The following is a 13,338-nucleotide window of genomic DNA, read 5'->3' as shown; positions in this document are numbered from 1 at the left end:
TCTTGCAATGATTTTAACTCAATAAGAAGTTTCTTGCTGAATGATGACTTAATTTCACTTATATCAAACATTTCTTTTTTACAATTATTTTCGCTCTCTTACAATTAAAGTAGTACAAAAACTTTTATACAGTTCCCTTGATTGATAACTTTTATACAGTTCCCTTGATTGATAACTTTTATACAGTTCCCTTGATTGATAACTTTTATACAGTTCCCTTGATTGATATAGAATTCCAATACTTTTTGATATTTTGTAAATATATGCTATATGTTTACTCCAGCTAATATTTTCGTGTATAATAGAAATATAATAGGAGTATAATAAGAATTTTTTTGTTTTATTTAAAGGATGAAATAAGGAAAACTTTATTTTTTTTAGAGTTAATAAAAAGTTTGTTTGCTTTGAACCATATTAAAATATCTTCAAACTCATCATTCATTTGTTTGAGGAGTTGAGGTATATTTTGTCCTGAGATAAAAAAGTTACTGTCGTCAGCAAGCATAATTGTTTATATGTTTTATGGTTTCCAGAGATCATTCACAAAGTCATCCAACGGCTAATTTCACCGATAATTTTACCAACAAAAGTGCTGAAACAGTAGCTAAAATTTTTTCAAAATTGGTGTCTTCGCACAAAACATGGTACTGAAAAAATGTTACATGCATACCACCAAAAAAAATAATGGAGCAGCTATATCTGCCATAAAATCAAATAAATTTTAAGATTCGTTTTGCATCTCAACTGAACATTTAAACACTCAAATTGTGACGATCGCTAATTAATTTGTTTAATTGCTCAATTAATTATGGATGGACTCGATTATCGATGTCTTCAACTATCATTATATCACATGATAAATAAATTAAAAAGTTTTTCGATCACTCAAGTAACTACCGGGGTATAAGTATCTTAAAACTCTACTTTTACATACAGTTAGGACCATTTTTTCATTACGCTATAATAGTAACGCAACCGTTTCATACTGGTAATAGTCAATTGCATCGCTACAATTAATTCTATAACCACATCTCTATAATATCTATGCACAAGATTTCCTCAAAACAATTTAATTTAGGTGCGTCTATATATAGTAACTTTACTGGCTTTGTAGCCTATGCTGACGATGTCACACTTCTATTTTTAACTCTTTCTGGTCTTGAAAAGTTTTAAAAACTTGTTATATAGGGGAGAGCGGGGTTGATTGTCACACTTTTTACATTTTAGGCTGCTCAGCTTTTATTTTTCATCAAATCAATGCCAAACTTTGCACGAAAGTAATTTCCAGTAACTATTACAATACTTTTATGACATTGAGTAAAATATTTTTTGCTGTAAAATCATTTATCAAAGACCTCTTCCGTGTGACAACCAACCCCATCCACGGGGTTGGTTTTCACATCCTATAGGGCTGGTTGTCACATTTCTTGTTATGTTTTGATTACATTTGAAACTATTACCAATAAATTTTGTTTATATAATACAAAGAAAAAAATCTGAACAATCTGAAAAAAAAAAGACAATATACTGAAAAAAACAAAATACTAAATACCAAAAAATGCTTTTTTTTTAACATAACACTTTAAACACATTTAGTTTAGGGCTATCCAAGTGTTTTTATTTTTTTTTGGATGAAGAACACAATTCACACATAAGTTGATGTAAACCTGATGTGCATTCTTCATGAGCCCATTTTTGGCAAGCCTGACATTGAATCCACTGTTCTCTTGATCTGCTGTTAACAAATGATTCACAACAATCGATGCCTAGATATTCTTCATCTTTAGATGAATTTAAGACTATAGAGGTTTTTTTTTGGCAAAATTTGACCTTATCAACTCTTTTTTACTTCCATTCATAAACCCTTTTTTCTGTACAAAAAAAAGGGGCTTTTCTTATTATTCTTATCAATATTTGTTTATTAGTTTTCTTCTTTTTATTGTTAGCAACCTATGCTTTGACAGGTGAGTTAATAAGAATTATAGATAAACGCTTTCTCCTACCTCTTTTTGACAATAACCTGCTTTAGGCAGGTCCAATACTCTCAGGTAGCATGATTGAGTTTTTTAAAACAAATGGAGTGATTGGGTCCTGATTAGAGGTTTTATCTGATACAATTGGATCTTCTATTGCTATTTCTACCTGAATATCTGGTATCCGAATAGATTCTTTAAATCTTTCTTGCTGGTCTTGTTTGCAATGAATAAGGCTCACAGTGTTTTTTTTTTAATTTGAATCAGCCTGTCAACAAGGTAGGTCAGGGCAATCAGTTACATAATTAAAACAATAACCAATTTAAGTAAAAATATCAGGATTTAATAGGTAAGTACCTGTCGCAGAATAACCACTTAAAATATTGTGGGAAGATACAGCCTTTGGAAATGCAATGTTTACTACTTTTAGAATATCATATATTGTTACGGTTTTTTCAGGATTCATTGCTAACCATGAAGTCATAACAGTATTAATATAGTTTTTGAAGGGACCGTAAACTGTCTTATCCATGGGCTGCAACTTATGCGTGCGATTCGGTAGAAAGGTGAGTATTACTATTCCTTTATTTTTTTTACCACATTTAAACCTTCAATCCTTAGATGGGTTTCATGATTGTCAAGCAAAAATAAACAAAACTTTTTTTTTGGGCATTTTGTATTGCCTACAAAAGGTTGTAGATATTTTACAAAGTTTTCTTCTTTCATCCAACCACTTGCATTGGCATCTCCTGCACTTCCTCTTAGTGCTCCTATTAGGAAATGATTTTTAAATTTTTTACGAGGAAAAATAAAAAAAGATGGAATTATATTTCCAATAGCATTTATTGTGCATGCTAATGTTACAAGAGTTCCTCTTTCAGATGACGTAATGGTTCCTACTTGTTTTAATCCTTTTTTGGCAACAACCTTTTTAAATCTTTGTAAAGTAGTTACAACAGTTTTGTCCATGTTCCAAATGTCATTTGGTGAGAACAAGTAGTTTTGCATACAGCGCTGCAAATTGCTATAAAATTATGCAACATTCTACTTATTGAAACTCATTGCTCAAACTTCAGGTTGCTTCAGGTTGCCTAATGAAAATATTAAGGTGGCGCTATAAAAATCCTGTAAACCAATTCTTACCAGCTTGTTCCATTACAACCCAAGAATTGGGAACCTTTATACTATTTTTAATTACAAGCTGGAAAGCAAGCTTTTTTACTTTGGTAGGAGATAAACCAAAATAAATTTCTGCTACTCGCAACAGGTACGTGACAAGTTCCTTTTCTACTTTGTATTGCAATATCTGTCAACTTTTGTATCCTATAATGTTCATGCAGGTGGAGTTTTGATTTTTGTCAATTAGATCTGTTATGGAACCATGTGATGGGATAGTAATAATACTTCTTTTAGAAGAACGTGTTAATTTTCTGTAATTAATGCCATGGTTTTGTGCTGCTGATCTAATAAAAATGTTGTTAAGCTTTACATCTTTAACAGCACGCATAATGGCATTTCCAGAAGAATAACCTCTATTAGTTTTTCGTTTAAAAATTCGTAGCATTTTTTTACTAAGCTAAGAAAAATATTTACAAATAATATATACACAAAACATATATAGTATATATATATATATATATATATATATATATATATATATATATATATATATATATATATATATATATATATATATATATATATATATATATATAGTATATATATATATATATATATATATATATATATATATATATATATATATATATATATATATATATATATATATATATATATATATATCCACTAAATATAAACAATGTAAAACAAAACAACAGAAATATAAACAAACAAAACAACAAACAGTTGAACTTCTGCATTCCTTTTTCAATAATTATATGAAACATTGGATCACAAGTTATACACATTGAAATAAAAAATAATTTAGATTACGGATATTTAGTTAAACAAACATAACACATTGACTTTAGATTTTTTAGATAAATATTCCTCAATAATACGGACAAATAAACAAGGAACATCTAATGCGGCGTTTAGTTTGCAGCGCACGTTGTCCAGGCAATATTGACAACCATCCCCATATATTTTGTGACAAGCAACCCCTTCTATGTAAGTTGCAAGACACCTGTAAATTTACCTAAAAGCGTGTAAATTTTATGAGAATTTTCTGTGGATTGAGTTACTCAAATAAATAAAAAAACTTTAAAAATCTACATCCAAAGTACAGTAAAATAATTTTCGTTTGGTAAAAGAAAATTTCTAAGTGAACAAAATATAACTTTTTCATATCAAAAACCATTAAAAACGAATAACTTTATTTCTACACATTAAATAAAGCTGAAAATTACAGTAAAAAAGTTTTTTTACATTTCCATTATATGATTTTAAAGTTTTAAACCTTATTTACATTTCAAGTAATAAACTTTGTGACAACCAACCCGTGTGACAACCAACCCTGCTCTCTCCTATACTGGGACTGAAATTGGCTAAAAGTAAACCCTGATAAAACAAATTTCTTACTTATAGGTAAAAGACAGTAAGAAAATTGTACAGTATCCATTGCTAGTAAATAAATTTACATGGCAGGTTTAAACACTTAAGTTTTACATGGGACACAGAATATTCTTCTTTTGCCTCAACTGATTGAGTAAAATATCAAATATCCGGGCTGCGATCCAAACTTTTACTCAATCTGGAATCCGATTTGCTTATCAAAATCCATTATCTAAATATATCAAACCTTAGCAGTATCCTCATTACTTACTTCACTTAAGGTCTAGAACTTTGCAGAAACAATGATGTAATCATTTAAAAAATTGAAAAAACTGGAGGGAGTACTTAGAATCGCTTTTCAACCATTCGAAACATTCAAAACTATTTACATTCTTTATAATCCAAGACATAACAAAATGCATTAACCAAAATAAATTGAACTTATTTATTCGCTTTTCAAAGGTGGAATACAACAAAACAGAGAACCATTTTCAAGGAAACTCTTGAAGAAAACAATTTAGAATGATCTCGTTTTCTACTTCTTAAATTAAAAGTATAGAGATAAAAATTTTTTTAAAAAGAAAAGAAGTCATTTTATATAAAACATAAATATTTTTATAAACTGTAGTCAAATATTTTCTTTATTTTTTGTTATGTTCAGAAACCATGAGCGAGATCTCGTCTCGTTCTCGTTTCTCGTGAGAAATGGAACTTCTCGTGAGAAACGAGAAATAGAAATTTCTCGCGAGAAGTAGAACTAGACTTAAATATTATATTATTTTCCAAATTAAAAATTATTATAATTTACAAAATGCTTAATAATTTGTTTTTTTAATTAATCAATATTTTGACTCCATGATTTTAATAAATCTAATTAAAAATTTAACTTGTTTTTGACAAAAACAAATTAAATTTTTAATTAGATTTTTAATTAGATTTTTTAATTAGATTTTTTTTTTAAATCTAATTAAAAAATTTTAATTAGATTTTAAGTATTTTTAATTAGATTTTAAAAACAAAAACCTTTTTGTATAAAATGGCGCACTTTTGACTTAATTTCATTAGTTTACCAGTGGAATTCAACTTGACACATATTGAAAAGAAATATTCTTGCCTCATTTCAACGATCAAAAATGTCATCAAGAAAAAACAAAATCTAGAGATATTTACAAAAAACAAGTGACGGTGCTGCATGCAAGGCGTGCAAAAAAGTCTTTGAAAACAAAGATGGAAACACAACTTCATTGTCACCTCGAAAAAAAATACAGCCAAGGTTACGTTGAGTATTCTGAAAAATTGACGACTCTCTTCCTCCTCCTAAGAAGAAACAACGAACCATGGTCGAAATGCTTGAAACAAAGTCCAAATATGACAAAGACAATTCCATTCAAAAACAGTTTGACTCTGCAATGCTGGATTACTTTTGCACTGATCTGGTATCCTTTTCAGCAGTCGAAGGAAGAGGTTTCAAGAAATTGTTTGACATTGCAAACCCTAAACTGAGTTTTCATCACAGAACAACCTATTCAAGAAAGCTTTCAATTCGGTCAAGAGAAGTTCAAGCTGGAATGAAGAGCATAACAACGGAGATTACGCCAAATCTAAAAAATGCTGCATTTACTTCTGACCTTTGGACTTCTAGAGTTCAGGACAGCTACATCTATTGGACTTTTCATGCTATTGACAAAATTTGGAGACTACATCACTGGACACCCCATGTCCAACAGTTCCCAGGCAGACAAACAGGTATCTTATTTGAAGGAAAGCTGGATTTTTTCTTAGATAAACTAAATTTGCCTGCTGATTTGCCAATGTATTGCGTGAACGACCAGGCAAGGAACATGAAACTTGCAGTCAAATTGTCAAAGCGCCTTAACCAATACTTGTGCAACAATCATATTTTGCAATGTGCAGTTCGAGACTCATTTGGAATGACTGCTGGAATGGATGATGCGTTGCAAACATGCAAAGATTTGGCTTCTTTAACTCACCAGTCAACAGTTGCAGCTGAGTTGCTCGAATCAGAATCAGACGCTCAAGGAATCAATTTTAGACAGTTACGTCAATCTGTTGACACAAGATGGAATAGTGAACTGGATTGCATGACTTCTGTCCTACATCTAAAGAGTGCAATTATCAGCTTATGTGCAAATGAAGATATTTTTTCTTTAAAGACCATCAGTGCATCACAGTGGAAATCAATCGAGGGAGCAGTAGAAATTTTGGCACCACTTAAAGAAGCTACAGAAACGTGGTCGGCTGAATCTATTCCAACAATTAACACTGTCGCCGATTCTCTTTATTTAATCCATGACAAAATTGATCAATTTATTGAGACGGATGGAAAAAATGGCTACGGTGTCTTGTATGGAAAAAACTTGAAAAGCTGCATTGAGAAAAGATTTCCTCTTTGTCACACTAGAAACTTATTGAGCGCTGCAGCAAACTACTTAAACCCTGCTTTAAAGGGACTTCACTTGAAGCTCTTCAAAAAATTTCAAACAACAAAAGAATGGTCAGCCTCACAGGTTAAGGATAATGTTGAGTGCCAACTTGTTGCCAGAGTCCTTTCAGCAGATTTGTCCCCTAATTTAAAACTGAGGCGCAAGTTAAACGTCAGACTTGAAACACAAGAGCCAACATCTGAACTGAATCGTATTTTGAGCGAAATGTCTCTCTATGCCAAAAAAGATTTTCCGATTCTTGATTGGTGGAAATTGCATTCAAATACATTGCCAGAACTCTCTTCATTAGCTAGACAAATTTTAGCTATTCCAGCAAGTTCAATTAAATCAGAGAGATTTTTTAGCTCAGGTGGAAATATCGTCCGATCATCCAGACACAACTTACACCCAGAAAAAGTAGAACAAACCCAGTGGGCACAATGACGTTGAAATAACGTTGAAACAACGTCGCAAACCGACGAAATGCAATGTTGAAACAACGTTGAAATTTGATGGAATTGGAAACAAAATCCGACGTTGAAAACCACGACGTTGAAACAACGTCGATGAAAACGTTGTTTCAACGTTGCTCTAACGTCTTATCGACTACATATCATCCATATTTCAACTTCGATAAAATGAAAATTAAAACTTCAACGTTGAAATTACGTTGTTTTAACGTCTTATCGACAATATATCAACCATATATGGTTGATATATTGTCGATAAGATGTTAGAACAACGTTCAAACAACCTAATTTCAACGTTAAATTTTGGTCATTTGATAAAAATTATACAGCCTATTGGATATAACTTATATCCAATAGGCTGCAGCCATGTTAAATTGTCATCGTTAACATGTTAAATTGTCTCGACTTGGATTGCGATAAAATAAGACAATAAAAAAGCAATATTTTGCGCTAAAAGTAGTGTATTTCATGTTCAAAAATTATTTTAAGGGAGTTTATATAAGAAATAGATAGAATGTTACCATTTTATATATGCATTTTATATTAACATATTCGAATCGTCATTTACGCACCGACCGCCACCATTGGATCTGTCGGGTGCATATTTCAACAAACTCATGATATCTGTTCTGACTTCAGCAATCATAGCAGTTGTTTTACTAAGCATGACGCTCTCTATAAAAAAAAGGTATTGCCTGAGTAATTTGCAACAAGTACAGCAAGAACTTGAAATTAAAGTAGCACCAAAGCATCAAGTTGTGTTTTTCAATAACAGATAACATTACTCATGACTTACCAACAACAACCTTACAAATTTTTGTGTCTTTAAATTTCTCTTTACCCTTGCCGCCAGCCATGTTGAACTTTGATTGTAAACCATTGGTCATCAACCTACAACAAAAAGTTATCATTTTTATAAATACATTAAACTTTGATACAATATCAGGTTAGGTAGCCCAATGGCACCGCGTATACCGCGGAATTCCGAATGGTTTTAAAATTTCAAAAATTCAATGACTTTTTTTTTTGTAGGAATAGGTCAATTTCAATAAAAATTATACATATATATAATAGATCATCCAGGTCAAATTTAAAAAAAATCCGAAAAATTGTTTTCGGAAATAGTCCGGATTATCCCCCCTCCCCCCTTATTTTCCCTCTTAATTTGCTTTCATCTGAGTTGCTTTTTACTTTTTAGTTTTAAATTTCATCCTGTAAGATAGGGTCTGAATTATATTCAGAATCTACTATTGCAGTAGCCTCACAATTGCTGCTGCTACAGACATCTTCATTTAATGAAGCTGAGCAATCAATATCAATGTCACTACTAAGAAGCTCATTAACCAAAACATTATTACGTCTCCATTGCTTTAACCGGGTAGCCATTTCCCTAAACAACAGAAGGCACTTTTATAGTATGTATATATACACTTATATGTTGTCTGAAAGTTTTCTTCCATATTTTGTTGACAAAAAGTAAAAGTTAAAATGCAAGACCAGACTTTTTTTTTTATTAATTGATAGACTGCCTGCCCCAACCAAACCCTCAGTCGATGTAGCAGCACTCCCTTGCGAGTCAGGCTAAAAGATAGTAGATGTAGCAGCACTCCGTTGCGAGGTAGGCTATTTATCAGACGATATAGCAGCACTCCCTTGCGAGTCAGGCTATTTGTCAGTCGATGTAGCAGCACTCCCTAGCGAGTCAGGCTATAAGATAGTCGATGTAGCAGCACTCCGTGCATGATTTACAGTAAAAAAAATAAAAATAAAAGCATTTTATTAAAAAAAAACAAAAATAAAAAATTTTAATAAAAAAAATAAAAATAAAAACATGGTTTATAGTGTTAGAAACATTCAGAATGTTTTAAAAAACATTCTGGTCAATTAAATTTGCGTTTTTGCGGTTTTTTTAAAAAACGATTAATTTTAATTAAATTAATGGTTTTAACTTTCTGATAACTCGCAAATGTTGGACGAAAGTCAAAAGAAATTAAAAGTGACGTATGTGTTGGCGTAAGAATCACTTTTTTTCTTCCGCTTTTCTCAAATTTAAAAAAAATATAAAAATAATAATAACAATAATAAAAATACTATAATATAGTATTATGATTATTATAGTCTATATGATATATTATTAACATATCATATATTTTATGTATATATCATATGTTATACATAATAATATCATATATATATATATATATATATATATATATATATATAATATATATATATATATATATATATATATATATCATATATTATATGTGTATATAAATATATAAATAAATATACATATATAATATATACCGTGAAAAGGGGTGACTATGAACAACGGGGTAAAAATGAACATCGACGCCAAGTTTACTAAATGGTGAAGAATCACGCACTATATAATTAAATAGTGTGTTTTATGTTATTTTAATTTAGCTATTTTATTCTAAAAACTTCCACTTATATATATATATATATATATATATATATATATATATATATATATATATATATATATATATATATATATACATTTGTAAATATAAAAATAGTATAGTATTATGATTATTACAGTCTATATGATATATTATTAACATATCATACATTTTATGTATATATCATATATGTTATATATATATATATATATATATATATATATATATATATATATATATATATATATATAAAATTTATAAAATATATATTATATATATATATAATATAAAATTAGTATAGTCAAATATACTAACATACATAGTAAAACAATTTAATCAAACTCTAAAAAACTACTTACTTAAACAAACTCTAAAACAAATTCAAGCAAATTCTTCATGCAATACACACACTGATAAAATAAAATAAAAGATCTATTTAATATTTATCACTAACGCATCGCAAATTAAGAAATGTGGTATCGTTAAATTGACAAACTCAAAACCTTATGAAATGGCAATAGATGGCCAAATCAATGACTCGTAAAGTCACGCATGCGTATTTGAGTTCTCAAGATGCAAAACGAACGGTGGAACTCATAATATAGACGTTGAATTAACGTTGATTCAACGTCGCGTTAAGTTGATCGTTTACAACGAATTTTCAACGTTGATAAAATGTTGATTTTTGGCTATATGACGTCGCGACTAAAAATCAACCGTAAATCAACGTTGAAATAACGTCGTGTGTCCACTGGGAATTATCTTAATAAGAGAAAACATTGACATGTTGGAAAAGTTTGGCAAAAAAATTCTGAATTAATACTTGAAAAAGTTGTATACATTTAACAAATGTCATTTGTGTTTGTTAAAAAATTGTTAAATTTCTCGTGTCGTCTCGTTCTCGGTCTCACGAGAAGTACTAACTTCTCGTCTCGGTCTCGTCTCGGTTTGAAAAAACCTAGTCTCGCTCATGGTTAATGTTCAGATCTTAATAAAATAGATCGTTTTCAGACGTAAATGCTATAATGAAACTGTTAAAAGATAATTCATGATAAAACCATTAAAAAAACAATGATTTATAGTTTAATAAATTTCTGAATGAAAGCCCGCTACTACTTAGACCCACTTTTATTACCAATTCCAAAAATGTTTAGGGACACAATGACTTCCTTAAAGTCATTAAGTCGCTAAACTTTTTCGAATGTTATTATTTGACTTTACTGCGTGATTACAATCCGAAACATCTTTCATTGAAACATTAGTATAATGGATTATAATTAATGTATATACTTTAACATTGACTAAAGAAAAATTGCTTTAACTCAAACTGATATCTTAAATCAGCCAAAGTTTGACTTTACAGTGTCACGTTAAATAAGTAGATCATTAAATAAGTAGACAAAATGATATTCTGTGCATGCGTTAATTTACGGATACTTATTTTACGTATAAGTCACCTTAAATAAGTAGATCATTAAAAAAGTAGACAAATTTAACAGTCGAGGCAGTTTTTGTTAACCTTGACAAACAACTTTAAAAAAGTATACGTTAACTGAACTTAAAGCATATACATGTCATTATTATTTTACGGCATTTTTATGGAGATAATTTACTGCTTTTAATAATATTTAACTCACGGTGTATATTCTAGTCGAAATTTATATCTTTATAGTAAAGTATGACAAAAAACACTTTCTTAAGAAAAAAATATTTTTTCCTTAGCTCGCCCTTCGGATAAGTATGCTAAAATCAGACATGCTTTAATGGTATCAAATAAAATAGTTATAAAACAGTCATATCACTAGCAAATTTACTGTTTTCCTCCATAGTTTAACTGCGCATTTTAGCAAAACGTTTCACGTTAAATTATTTATCTTTACCCCATACACCTAACAGTTGTAAAAGTTTGTGATCTGTAAATACGCAAGAATATTTAATTAAATAAGATTTCATTTAAGAACAGTTCTAACTTACAATTAAGCTGTTTGATTTAAAATAATTGTTACTTGATTGTACACAGATAAATAGTACGGAAAGTATTTCGATGTTTTCGCAGCAAAAAGAAAAGAAGAGAATTTATTAATTCTTGTCTAGCCCTTTTTTTTGTGTGTTCATTTTCCTCCCCAAAGCCAAGAAAGCCACTACAGTCAAGGAGGCTGCTTTAGTTGTGGTTAGTTGTGGTTATCCTTTCTCAACTCTATAACTCCGAAATACAAACAACGACAATCAGGGCCGCTGCGCGAAGAAACAAGTTGAGCGCGGTACTACCAGGAATGTGGTGGTTAACTTGGAACTTCTCAATAATGAGGCGAGGCCAATACTGCACTACTGTTAAATAACAACCTAGACGAGTGTTATTCGACGATTTTAGTGGTGTTATGTATATAGTACAATAATAAAAAATGTGGCCTTAACTTGGTTTACTATTTCTATGTGAATTTTTTAAATAAAAAGGACATTAAAGAAACGATAGACCAAGCTAAAACTTTTTTTTGAAAATAGGATAAAATATCCTTACACAATACAGTTAACAAAATAAAATACCATGGTTCAATGTCCTTTTGAAAAAATTTAATTTGGTCTAAACTTGGGCACTTTTCGGAAGAAATTCGATTTTTCCATATGGAATTACAAACCTTTATGGTATAGAAATTAAGTATAACATAAATAGTATCATAAAAATCCCAATCAAAAAATAAAATAAAAAATACCTGCTTTTGTACCAGAAAAGTACTTAATAAATGCATTGATCAATAAATGTCCATAAATTGATGTACAAAATGAACTCTAAATGTGTACCAGAAGGATTTGTAACTTTGAATCATATGAATGTTAAAAATGTTAAGAATATTAAAACAGTCATGGCATCTACATGCCAGAATAGTCTATACTTTCACAATATTCTATAAAAATTGATCAAATATCTAATTAAAATTAATAACATAACCATACTTTTAAATACTTTTGTCGTAGTTTTAATAGTAGTTTTAGTTAACTGCAACTGCAACAAATGTAAATAAAGAACTGACTTTAATAAATGTACCTATTAACTATATATTACATCAATAACCCTGGTTGATAAAATGAATAACTGGTTACAGTAAAAAATGAACAACTACCAAATCATCATGCCAATAATGGAATAAAGAACAAGCAATTAGTTGACCTAAATTAGCCAATTATGTAACTTTAGACATATATAAGTCACTTATAAAAAAAAAGTAATAATAATAATGAACTTTTTAATTATTAACTAAAACATAAGGTACATAAACAAACCAACAATAAAAAACAAAAAATTATGTATATTGTTTGAATTTAATACTTAAATATGTATATTGATTGAATTTAAATATTCAAATAAATCATAAAAACAAAAAAAACAAAAAAAAACAGCTGAAATAACAGGATACATTTACAACAATGATAGTACTAATAGCACACCTTTTACAACAGTTTAACACAGTAACAAATAGAAACATCATTAATTTACCAACAAAGATAGACA

The sequence above is a fragment of the Hydra vulgaris genome, chromosome 12 (genome assembly GCF_038396675.1).
Source record: "Hydra vulgaris chromosome 12, alternate assembly HydraT2T_AEP".
NCBI classification, from domain to species: Eukaryota; Metazoa; Cnidaria; class Hydrozoa; order Anthoathecata; family Hydridae; genus Hydra; species Hydra vulgaris.
This window is presented reverse-complemented; position numbering follows the sequence as displayed.